The sequence below is a fragment of the Staurois parvus genome, unplaced genomic scaffold, assembly GCF_062004578.1.
Source record: "Staurois parvus isolate SC_StPar_1 unplaced genomic scaffold, SC_StPar_1.0 ptg001110l, whole genome shotgun sequence".
Taxonomy (NCBI): Eukaryota; Metazoa; Chordata; class Amphibia; order Anura; family Ranidae; genus Staurois; species Staurois parvus.
In genome coordinates, this window is record NW_028318906.1 from 534,992 (window position 1) to 548,108 (window position 13,117).

Consider the following 13,117-nt stretch of genomic DNA (forward strand, 5'->3'; position numbering starts at 1 on the left):
AGATAGTGTTTTCTTTGCCTTGTTTGATTACCCATCGAAGCACACATGCAAGGAATACATGAAAGCGAGGCTCCCTGGGAATATAAAAAGGACTCCACAAACATGGCTGCCATTATTCTGAAGAAACCCACATGACTCGGTGGGCAAAATGTGTTATGTCACATCCAGATGACGCCTGCGCTTGCTCAGTCCCGGCTGATCGTCAGCTACAAGCTGGGTCTCTTCCCTGCGCACTCTGCTTGGATCCTCATTGTCTCCCACGATATCCCCAACGGGACTATCACCTGGCCGCATGGCTGCAGACTCTGCACGCATCCCTGACACCGCAGGTGGACCAGAGCACACCGCTGCATTTACCACCAAATGTGGAAGGTTTGAATATATTATTCCACAGCTGGTACAGCCAATGTATACCCTAATATGCATGTGTTCCATTATTCTGGGATACCCAGCAAGCAATAATAATAACAATTACACCTTTGGTAATAGGTGTGGGATGGCATTTTCCAGATATGCTTGGGCAGGATGTGGTGAGACCATTAAGCTTCATATAATCTACTATACGGCTAAATTATTGGCTACAAATGGTGAATACTTACTACTGATCAACTCAGCTGGAAACAGGCTTGAATCAATAAATGGATATAACATATCAGTTTATATTGCATTTATTGCCGCACTTGCAAATATACCCATAGTACATCCCTAATTGGGCTCTGCTATGTGGGGGACTGTGCTGACGCTATCCTCTATATCCAGATATTCAAGGGAGAGCCTATGGTCTGTTATTACTACAAGCTGACAATTGTTTGCCATTGCATTTCCATATACAGGAAAGAACCTGTTCATATATGAATTTCCTACTTCTATGGGACTTTTTTCTAACATACATCCCTGCCTCTCCTCAAATCAGTACAATTTTGAGTCACTGTTTATGCCTTTCAATAAGGACAGTTCTCTAAAGGAGAGTATATGCAGGTTGTAGCATTGTTTATCATATATTCTATATAATCAATGATTAATATGGTCCTATATATAAAATATTAATAGTTGGCTCTTCAATCTTTACTTCTATCCACATAGTGCATGATCCCCTATGGCATAGCACGCCAACTGAGGTACCGGGACTTTCAGCGTGTGGTGTCACCTTAGATGACCACGTCATCTCCATCCTTCACTATTCTGTTGGTGGTGGTGAGGTCTAACTTCATATGGTTTTTATATGTTTGCTATTTTTATTCTGCAATAAATGGTTGAATTGTTTTTTCATACAGGCCACGGTTTGTCCTCATTGGGGCCCCTTGACTCAAAAAAGGCTCTCTTTCCCTTGGTCTCTTTTTTTTCCTATGTCCTAGTTAGTTCCGAGGACACCACAGTGTGATTTTCACATGCGAGTCGGAAATCACTAATTTGTAGCATTAGGGGTTATTCTGATAGAAATCCCCTTGGTTACAATTCACCAAATATACAGTTAAGGGCACCCCTTTTTTTTATTTTCTGTTATGACTATCAATGTGTTTGTATATGTATATTCTGTTTACCCTCCTGACCACTGGGGGTCGGACCTGTTATTGCTCCACTGCTGTTCCACTGGGTTGATGGGCCGTTTGGGCCCGATGTGCGGCTGGGTGGCTGGGGTGTCCCTTGTGGCCCCCTTCATAGGGACCGGACTTCTGCAGCTTGGTAGGGACTAGTTTGTCCCTCCCTGTGTGTACCAAGCCTGCTGCGCTGGATGGTGCATGCGTGGCAGCAGTACGCTGGCATCATCATTGATGGCCGGACCTGGGGAGCTATATAGGCTTCGGTTCACAGTCGCTTAGTGCCATTCTTTCAGGGCTGTTAAGCCCTGCAAGTTAATCAATATATGAGCCTCGTGGCTCAATACTTTTTTCCGTGCCTTTGCGGTGTGGTCGTCTTTGCTGGACAAGTGCGTTTGCTCCATTAACTAAGCACCAATATAAATATTTTTATTATTGGTAATATACTTTTTTTAAATTGTTAGGATGATTTTATAATTGAGCGATTCATACGATATTAAACTGTCTTTATTTATATTGACATTTTTAGACCTTCCTTCCCTTGAAAGGCTGGGCCTACTTTTTGGTACCCTTTTAAGTGTTTGACGGGCTGGCCCAGATGTACTACTATCTTGTCGCACTATTGTGACTAAGTCATCTTCTCACAGTCGGTATGTCATTATAGCTGATATGGGGAGGCATGTGTTTTACTTTACTTCCCCTTTTCCTTCCCCCCCGTCACAACCAACCTGTCACTGATCCCACACACCACGCCCACAGCGACTAGCTAACCAAGGCAAGCACGTGCGGCCGTGACAGGGGGTAAAGAGGGAATAAAGGGGACTTAACTTTGAATATATAAACCCATATATAAAATCAGCTGTGATGTACTTACACAGCCCGCACTACCTTTGGCCACCACCAGAGGGAGACTACACCAATCCAGTTGGTCTACCATACTGGCAGATACAAATCTTATACACAATCTGGTGCACTGATTAGGAGTTGAGGACCAGCTTAGTAAATTACCCACCCTTCTAGGATTCCTCCAACTATTCCACAAGCCAGAACCCCGGTGCCAATCACTATTCCACTGTCCACACACCCCCCAAAACCAGACACCACCAAAAAGGTAGCCTGCCACCACCCAACAGTTTATCCACAGAACAGTCTGCTGGGACACCCCACACACACAGATCTCCATCTGGCCGATCTGTTATCTTTTACAATCTGCATGCAATCTGCCCACATAATGCAATTGCATACAGATTGGCAATGAGCTTGACCGAGCGTTTAAAAGGCACTAATATACAATACAATCTAATCTCCGAAGATATGAGCATGTGCTTAAAATACACAATTCACAAATTAAGAATTTCCCAAAGTGGGCAGTGCATCAAATATGTACAAAATATAAAAAGTTACAGAAATACAAAAAAATACAAGACACACAAATAACTAATTACTATAAAATAAAAGAATAAAAAAGACAAAAAGTAAAAAAAAAAAAAAAAAAAAAAAAAAAAAAAAAAAAAAAAACTTTACTAGTATTTACCCTGCGATTGGAGCAAGTCAGAGAATCATCAATCCATTGGTCGATCGAACCAGCTCCATATGAATAGCCAATGTCCGGGTATGGACATAGGCGGGACATTAGTCCTCGGCCAATTGACCATGGTGGGATGCTCCTGCACCTGCCCACAGGATGCTCTGGATGCTGACCTGCCCAAGTTCAAATCGGGCCAAGACCAGCTTGAAGCACTAAGTCGGGGGTTGGATTTCCGACACCAGCGCATCAGTCCGATTGCGACATTACCAAAAACCATTCGACTGTCGCACTCCAGCGCCACCTAACCATTTCCTGCATTTTCCTGGCATTCTAACTAATCCACAAATATGGTTTTTATATGCAGATGTAGCACACAGAATGCCCTACAAGAAGGGTGTGTGTTCATCTTTCTGCAACTAATATTTTAGCTTTCATGAGAGCTGAAACCTATCCCTTTTGATGGATGGATATTCCTTTTAGAGCTTTCAATGTCAGGCAGACACCCCATCTGCTGTCATTTCCTCCAACCTGTTTGCCCAGAAGGTGACAACCTTAAAAACACAAAAAGGGTGTCACATCCAGGAAGCCAGGCCTTTCAGCCTAATTGATGCTAATTGTACCTCATTTCCCCAATGACAGACTGAATACACATCCTTAATGACAATGGAACATCCCTACAGTTACAATTACATATTGTTACTGATCACAGTTTATCTACCCAAATCTGTACATTTGTCACATGCACGTTACACCCCCCTTCCCCTTTTGTGGATAGTTGTCATGTGTCAATGATATAGTAATGTTGTAGGGGTGCTTCCGTTAGTCCAACGGATAATTTTTTCACTTTATCCGTTGGACTAACGGTATTCCCCTTTTTCTCTATTACATCTGTTGCTTATAGAAAAGGAGAAAATAGTTTTCCTGTAAGAAACTTGATCTTTGACAAATACAGTTGCAAGAAAAAGTATGTGAACCCCTTGGGATTACGCGAGTTTTGCATGAATTGGGCATAAAATGTGCTCTGAACGTCATCTAAGTCACAACAATAGAAGAACACAGTCTGCTGAACATAATACTACACAAACATTAGATGTTGCCATGGTTTAATTGCACATAACATGTAAACATTCACAGTGCAGGGAGGAAAAAGTATGTGAGGCCCTAGCTTAATGACTTCTCCCAGAGCTAATTGGAACCAGGAGTGAGCCAACCTTGACTCCAATCAGTGTGATGATATTGGATGTGTTGCTGACAGCTGTCCTGCCCTTAAAAAAAAACACACACCTGTTTTGGGTTTACTGGTTTCAAGAAGCACTGTGATGTGAATCATGCCTCGCAGAAAAGAGCTTTCAGAAGACCTACGATCAAGAATTGTTGACTTGCATGAAGCTGGAAAGGGTTACAAAAGTATCTCCAAAAGCCTTGATGTTCATGTGTCCAAGGTAAGACAGACGGTCTACAAATGGAGAAAGTTTAGCACTGTTGCTACTCTCCCTAGGCGCGGTCGTCCTGTAAAAATCTGCAAGAGCACAGCACAGAATGCTGCATGAGGTAAAGAATAATCCCAGAGTGTCAGCTAAAGACCTACAGAAATCTCTGGCACATGCTAACATTTTTGTTGACACATCTACGATAAGGAAAACATTAAACAAGAGTGGAGTACATGGGAGGACACCACGGAGGAAGCCATTGCTGTCCAAAAAGAATATTGCAGCACGTTTGAAGTTTGCAAAAGAGCACCTGGATGTTCCACAGCACTACTGGCAAAATATACTGTGGACAGATGAAACCAAGATTGAGTTGTTTGGGAAGAACACACAACACTATGTGTGGAGAAAAAAAAAGGCACAGCACACCATCAAAACCTCATCCCCACTGTAAAACATGGCGGAGGGAGCATCATGGTTTGGGGCTGCTTTGCTGCCTCAGGGCCTGGACGGATTGTTGTCATTGATGGGAAAATGAATTCCAGAGTTTATCAAGACATTTTGCAGGAAAACGTACAACCATCTGTCCGCCAACTGAAGCTCCGCTGAGGATGGGTGATGCAACAGGACAATGACCCAAAGCATACAAGTAATTCAACAAAATGACTGCAACCGCACAGAATACGCCTTCTGGAGTGGCCCAGAGTCCTGACCTCAACCCGATTGAAATGCTGTAGCATGACCTTAAGAGAGCGATTCACACCAGACATCCCAAGAATATTGCTACGCCGAAACAGTTTTGTGAAGAGGAGTGGTCCAAAATTACTCTGATCTGCAACTACAGGAAACGTTTGGTTGAGGTTATTGCTGCCAAAGGAGGGTCAACCAGTTAAGTCCAAAAGGTTCACATACTTATTCCTCCCTGCAGTGTGAATGTTTACATGTTATGTGCAATTAAACCATGGCAACAGCTAATGCTTGTGTAGTATTATGTTCAGCAGACTGTGTTCTATTGTTGTGACTTAGATGACGTTCAGAGCACATTTTATACCCAATTCATGCAAAACTCCACGTAATCCCAAGGGGTTCACATACTTTTTCTTGCAATTGTATGTTAAAAATTTCATGTTCAACAAATAAGCATCACTATTGGGATGGCCTAATTTAAGATAAATATTCAGTTCTCATATCTATAGACGTGCTATTGAGATTCTTTTGGGTTGAATCCTAGTATATACTATTTGTGTCTCTTTTCTCTACTGGTGGATTTTAGACCATTGAGGTTTTGGACTAACAGCCATTTTTGCGCCGCCATATCTGATCTTCTGATTGGCCCCTTGCCTTGTGGCATACAGAGGGGTCTACCCCTTATACATGGAGGGTTTTGCTGCTGCATGGTGCATATTGATATATTTAAGTCAGTCATTGTGGTAATTTTTTTTCCTTGTATTCACGTTTTAATTTGATATATTCAGTTTATGTATATCTTTTAGATTTTACTACTAAGCCCCTGAAGAAGCTTTCATTGTTGCAAAATAATATGTTGGGCTATTTTCCTGTCGCTTAAGGTCTCTCATCCCCCATAGGATCCATTCGGTGGACTTTACAGCTCTAATCATTGTGTTCCTTGTACATGGTGGGCTGTGGGACATTGTCTGCGGGGATAGTTTAACAATGATCTTTTAAAACTGCAAGATGCTTTTTCATGACTTGTCATAATAAAGTACAACTGATTTTACTGTGTTTGGAATTTCTGTGCTTTTAAAGTCTATTTGTAACCTTTCCCCCATTTCTTTCCCTATAATTTGACTTTTATAATTAGGAATATGGCACCAAAATATCACCTATTCTTTTGGAAGTGATCTGGCACCCAGATACATTTTTTTTCTTATGGTCCATGGAAGGTTGTAATTCTAGGGTTACTGGTATTGCATAAGGCTGGGACAACATAAAGCCTATGCCATTTGGCAACTGGAAGCAGTGGTCTGCCAAGTATGATTTTGTATTTTTTTTTTTTTTGCTATGGTATGTCTTATGTTCTCTTATGAAAATCTTTAAAGCTTAAAAAGGTTAGATGTTCTAGTACATATTTTTTTAGGGTGATTGATCAGTGAAGGGAAAGCGTGGAGGGATAGTGAAAGGCTTTTTTCTTCATTATAGGGATTTGGTAAAGAGAAAGTTTTATTTATTTTTGCATATGTAAATTTGGGTGGTTGTGGGAGAAAATGTAATTGTGGGGAATGTTGTATGGGGAGGAAGGGGTGGGATAGTTATGCATATGAAGGGTTTGGGAAAGAAATGTTAATAGAAGTTTGGTTGTTTTCATTTGCTATGGAGATTTTCCTGATTTATGTTACTATTATTTGGATAATATGTTGTATTGATGAACTTTTAAAACCAAGAATGAAAAAAAAAAAAATCTGTATATCAGTTTAACATCTGATAAGTCCCCTATAATGTTGACCATATATTAAAATGGAAGAGCTTGCTGTCCCCACTCCATGCATTGACCTGGTATTGCAGTACCTCCAGGACTAGTGCATGCCTCTCATGCAATTTTGCAAAAGCAATCCCACAGAAGGAAAGGCCAGGACAGCAGAGAGGCCCAACCAAGCGGTCTTGAACCTTTGCTTAGCTCCTCCAGACCCCGTTAGCACCTGCACCTTTTTGCCTTGTTTGTGTTGCCGCTAAAAAAAAAAAAAAAAAAAAAAAAAAAAAAAAAAAAAAAGTGTGAATTGCTACAAATAAGGTTTCTTTTTAACCCCTGTATGCCTTTGTCGTCAGTTTCTTGGTCTCTTCAAATTTTGCCTGGAAGCTGTGGGATGGATGGGACTTTCATACCGGCAAGTGGAGGACAGTCAGCAAGCCCCATCAAAAGGCTGCTAGGAAGCCTAGCTTGCAGGAGTGAGGTCAGCTGGGCAGCCAGAGAGTCCTATTGATTAGCTTGACTCTGGGACGCTCTGCTAGCAAGCTGCCATGCCATGGCCTGTGTCTCCCTGTAATGGTCCACCTTGTCCAAGTCTTTAGGAGGTGGGGCCATGCAAATTATCAACCTCTTCACAAAATGAGCAGCGCCTGGTTGCGTCCACTTTGCAGGCATGCTTGATGGAGGAGCACAATAGGCTGCAGGTGTGGCCCAGGGGATGGAAAGCTGTGTTTAGGGCAGCAGTGGAGGCTTTGCTCCAGCCACACGGGTGTGAAGAGCAGAAGCTCAAGCCAGCCTGGAGACCTCAATGGGCAACTCAATTTAACTGGCTTGGGTGCCACACAGAAAGGCTTTAAAAAAGGGTCATCGATTCTCGGCCGTTTGGTGAAGATAAAGTGTAGTATCGACCTTGCCTTTAGGGGTGTCCCTGCTTCCAGCTAGGATGTTGAGAAACACTTGTATCTATCCCAGCCATTTGGTCTGTGTGGGGTACCCACTACTCGGCCTGGTAGGATCGTCGATTCAATTTGGCTTCACCTGCTTGCTGCTATTGGGTTTGAGGCTTAGCCCCCACACAGAATGAGTTTGTGATCTTCCCCCCCCCCTTGTTCACTCTGCGTTACTACCTCCGGGCAGTAGACGCCAAATAGCCTTTTCAAAGGCTAAGCAAGAGTGAAGACGCCAAGGAAGGAGAAGGAATCCGCTCAAGACCTTTGGAAGCCCTCCTGAGCAAAACTCCTCGGCGACAAGATGGGGAAGAAGCATACCACCAAGAAGCCACTGACCGCCGCTCCTGCCAAGACCCCGGGAGAAGCCCCCTCCACCTCAGAACGCACCGACCCTCCAGAAGGACTCCCCTCCCTGGAGCCCTGGATGAAGCAGACGTGCTGCGAAGGAAGTGGAAGGCAGAGTCCCGGACATGACCCCGGAAGTCTTCGGCAAGAAGATGATCCTGGAACAAGGATTCAGCAAGGCAGAGACCATGTCGGTGCAGTCCTTCGTGAAAGGTATCTTTTACATCTCTACAGGTCTGTAGAAGATATTGGGAACAGGTAAAGACCTCTGGGCAGGATTCCCCTTTCCGCAGCTTTGCTGCAAACTCTTCCATTCAAAGGGATGAAAGGCGGATTACGGTTTCCATGAAGAACCTTCACGTTCCTGGAAGAGATATCGCCACCTATCTACAGAGGTTCTGCGTCGTGTTGAAGGACCCAGTCCGGATACTAGATGCTAACGGCTTCTGGACAGGTAAGTGGGCCGTGTTTTGCAGGTTGATGAGAGATCGACCCTCTAGAGACCTCCAACACCTGCAACAGTGCTTCTCCCTGGGAGCATCCGCAGGAATCCTACACTACCCGGATCAACCCCCGTCATGCCGCAGGTGCGGACAGCAGGGGCACGAAGGTAAGGATTGCCATGTGCTTTCTTGTAGGTTCTGCCGGGCTGCGGGCCATGAGACCAAGGATTGCCCGAGGTCCAAAACCTGCAACCTTTGTGGACGGTCAGAGCGCGTCTACAAGGACTGCCCCAAGAGAAGCAGAACATATGCGGGGGCCCTGAGCAAGGGCACCGCTAGACCATTGCCACCGAAACCCCAAAAGGACAAAAAAGGTAAGAGGAACCCCCCACCCCCTCCCTCCACCCCAGCCCTCCCTACCCCTCCGGTGTCGGAGGCCGCCCCTCCTGCCCCTTGCCCTCCTGCCCCTCCCCCCTGACTTTGCCCAACCCCTCCCTGACCCAGTTACCCCCCCCCAACCTGTTCTCACAGTAGGATTTCCCGGCCCTTGCCCCTCCCACCTCCGCCAGCAGCTCTGCGGCGGGGAACTGGAAGAAGGAGCAGGCCAGCCCGGTGGCGGAGGATCCCTCCTCCTCCACAAAACAGCCTGCTGTCCTCCAGAATGCCGCAGGTCCTGACCCCATGGGAGAGGACCTCGACACACTGGAGGAGGAGGTGGAAGAAGAGATGGCTCTGACCCATTCGGAGCCAGACCTCTCCACCGACTTCAATGAGGTCCTCAACCAGATAGGACTGAGCCAGGACACCGGTCAGGCTGCAGAGGCCCCCCCCCCCTTCTCCAGGGGAGGCAAGTACAGCCCCTACCAACTAACCCCTTCATCTCCTTCCCATGATGGCTGAAATCTCTATCTTTACCATTAATGTGAGGAGCATCAAGGTTGCGTCTAGGAGGCAGACGGTGCTGACCTTTCTTTCCTCGCAGCAGAGCGATGTCTACATGCTTCAGGAGTGCACCCTTCCCCCTCTGAGGAGGTACACTCATTTGTCCTCCCAGTGGACCCACGGTCCCTCCTACTGGTCTGGGGGTGGCGATTGCAAGTCTGCAGGGGTAGCGGTTCTTGTCAGGGGGGGTCGTTTCACTGTTGACTCCATCCATGAGCTAGTCTGTGGCCGCCTCTTGGTCATAGACGGCTCGTGGGCGGGAGAGCCAGTTAGGCTCATCAATGGGTACGCCTCCCCGGAGAAGAACGCGCGGCTGGAGCTTTTCCAAACCCTGCGGGCGCAACTCGTCACAACGAGAACAGTAGTGATTGGCGGTGATTTTAACTGTCCGATAGAGGACAGGCGCAGCTCCAGCATGTACGCTAAACTCAATGCCACCTCGAAGCTGCTCCGGGAGGTGATTGCGGAGGCTTCCCTGCAGGACACCGTGGGACGCGGCTCCGTGAACTACTCATGGAGCCGCCCCGATGGATCTGTGCGTTCCAGGATTGACTTTGTGCTCACCTCTAGGGCAGGTCAGGCACCGTGGGTTCTCCATGGTCCCCTGCTTTTTCTCTGACCACAGGGCCATTCACTTTCAGGGTGACCTGGGAGAGGGCTTTTCCCCCGGCCCGGGCTCCTGGAAGCTGAATTGCACCATGCCGGACAATGAGTAACTGCTGGAGGAGCTCAGGGAAACCTATGGTGCCTGGCAGGAGGAGAAGTCTTTTTCCCAAGGTAAGCGACTGGTGGGAGTTTGTGAAAGTCAAGCTGTGCAGCTTCTTTCAGGCCAGGGGACGCCAGCAAGTGTGTGCCAGGAGGGGGGAACTCAGGAGACTGCAGCGTGAGCTGCAGTTCCTGCAGGACCTTCATCACTGTGGCTAGGACGTTAGGCAGGACCTGGAGGACCCAAAGAAGAGCTTGAAAAAGCACTTTGAGGAAGAATCCAGGCACATTGTCTTCCGTGCCAAGGTGGAGCATCTAGAGAAAGGTGAGAAGTGTAACTCTTTCTTTTTCAGGAAACTCCACTCAGGACACACACCCCTGTCGGAGCTGCGCGACAAGACCGGAACACTCCAGAAGGGGAAAGAGGTCATGTTGGAAGTGGTCAATGACTAATACACCGACCTCTACTCTCCCAAAGAAATGAACGCGCCGACAGTGATACCCGACAATCTAACACCATTGATCTTGCAGGTCTGTCGGCCACCAACGCCCCCTTGACGTTGGAGGAACTGCACTCTGCCGCTAAATCCTTTAGGCGGGGCAGGACCCCGGGCTGCGACGGTCTCCGAGCAGAGCTCTATGTGGCGCTGTGGTACCTCGTGGGCCCGGGCCTGCTCGAGCTGTATGAGGAGATGGTGGTGGGCAGAATGCCTCCTTCGTTGGAGGGGATGATCACGATCTTGTACAAGCGGAAGGGGGAGAGATGGGACTTGAAAAACTGGCGTCCCATCTCTCTCCTGAACGTGGACTACAAGATCCTCACCAAAGTTCTGGCTAACAGGCTGAAGGCCGTCATCGGACAGAACATCCACCCGGATCAGACTTGCGGCATTCCTGGCCGCAGAATTGCGGACAGCCTAGCGCTAGTCTGGGACACGGTCCAATACATCAAGGACTGCCGTGTCACGTGGCGCTGGTCAGCCTTGATCAGGAAAAAGGCCTTTGACCGTGTCTCCCATGGGTTTATGTGCAGAGCCCTGCACAGGTTTGGTCTCGGGGAAAATGTTGTTCGTATGTTGACCTCATGTACAATGACATTTGTAGTACGGTGCAGGTGAACGGCTGGAAAACTGACCCCTTCCCAGTCCTCTCCGGGGTCAGACAAGGCTGCCCTCTCTCGCCTCTGCTTTTTGTTTGCTGTATAGAGCTCTTCGAGGAATGCATCAGACAGAATCCAGAGATCAGGGGAATCACCGCGCCGGGGCCAGACAGAAGGGAAGTGAAGTGCTCGCTCTACATGGACGACGTGACGGTGTTCTGTGCCAACCAGCGCTCCATCGACCTGCTGGTCCAGACCTGCGAGGACTTCAGCCAAGCTTCGGGGGCAAAAGTCAACTGCGGGAAGTCGGAGGTCATGCTCTTCGGAAAGTGGTTCCTGCCTTCTTCTGCATCCATGCCCTTCGGCATCAAGACAGACTTCATGAAAATGCTGGGAGTTTGGTTTGGTGCTGAGGGCGCAGCCCTGAAATCTTGGGAGGAGAGACGGTCAAAGATGAGGCAAAAGTTTGGACTTTGGAGCCTCAGAGACCTCACCATCGAAGGGAAGACACTGGTACTCCGCAGCGAGATTCTCCCTGTGTTGCAGTACCTCGCCCAGGCCTGGCCCCCACGGGTCAACACCTGTAAGGCCATCACCAGGGCGGTGTTTCACTTCATCTGGGGCTCCAAGATGGACAGAGTGAAGCGGGCAGTCATGTTCAAAGGAACCCCTCAAGGGCGGTAAGGGCGTGCCCGACATTGCCACCCAACTGAGGATGTTCTTTGCCTGCAACTGCATCTGAAGGACTTTGCCCAAAAGGATTATGGACTCTGGCAGTAATGCAATGTCACGCTTCTTCCTGTTGCCTCTCTGGAGGTCCCTCGGATGGGACAATTGGGACAATTCCATCCCCTACAACTGGGGACACTCCTTGGTACTACCTGGATACCTTCAAGTTTATCAAGGAGCAGGGGCTACAGGGAGTCAAGCCTGACTTCTGGAAACCGAAGATAATCTACAAGCTCATCAGAGCAAGCGACATTTTGGAGTCGGTTCCAGGCCTGCCTTCAGACACCTGCAAGGTGGTCTGGAGGAATGTTTCTTCAAACATCCTCACCAAACAGGCACAAAAACCTGGCATGGATGGCAATCCAAGGGGGGTTGCCTCTCAGGACATTTATGCATGCCAGGAACCTGAGCAGATACAGACACTGCCCCTTCTGCATCATCCACGAGGAAACTGCTCAGCACGTTTTCTGGGAGTGCTCTTTTGCTCAGGACCTGTTGAAGGCCCTGGAACCCGAACTCAAGGACTTTGTGCCACAGACAGCCATCACACACTTTGGGGTGCTGAATGGACCTTTCTGTGGAACTCTGGAGGACATTGACAGCGCCTGGCGGGTGCTGTGTTGTTTTAAGGACGCTTTATGAAGCACCAGGAAGTGTCTCATCCACCAGCGGGAGAGGATGTTCATTGAGGACTGCCGCAGACTTATCCTCAGTCTGCTCAAGGACTATACCTTGATGGACTTTGAGGAAGAGGACGTCTGAGGATCTCCCCTTCCCCCTACTCCCCCTTGCGTGTCTTTGTCTCTTCAATAAAGCTTCGGGCCTGTGACCCCTTTTTCCCTCCCCCCCCCCCCCCCCACATACCCGATGCTTAGTATAAATTTCACCAACCGTATCTTGCATGATTTGTAATCATAGGAAAATGTTTTTCTAAGCAAGCTGTGGTCTCGGGGTAAGCGGCGTTATGCATGACGTGTTGGTCTGGG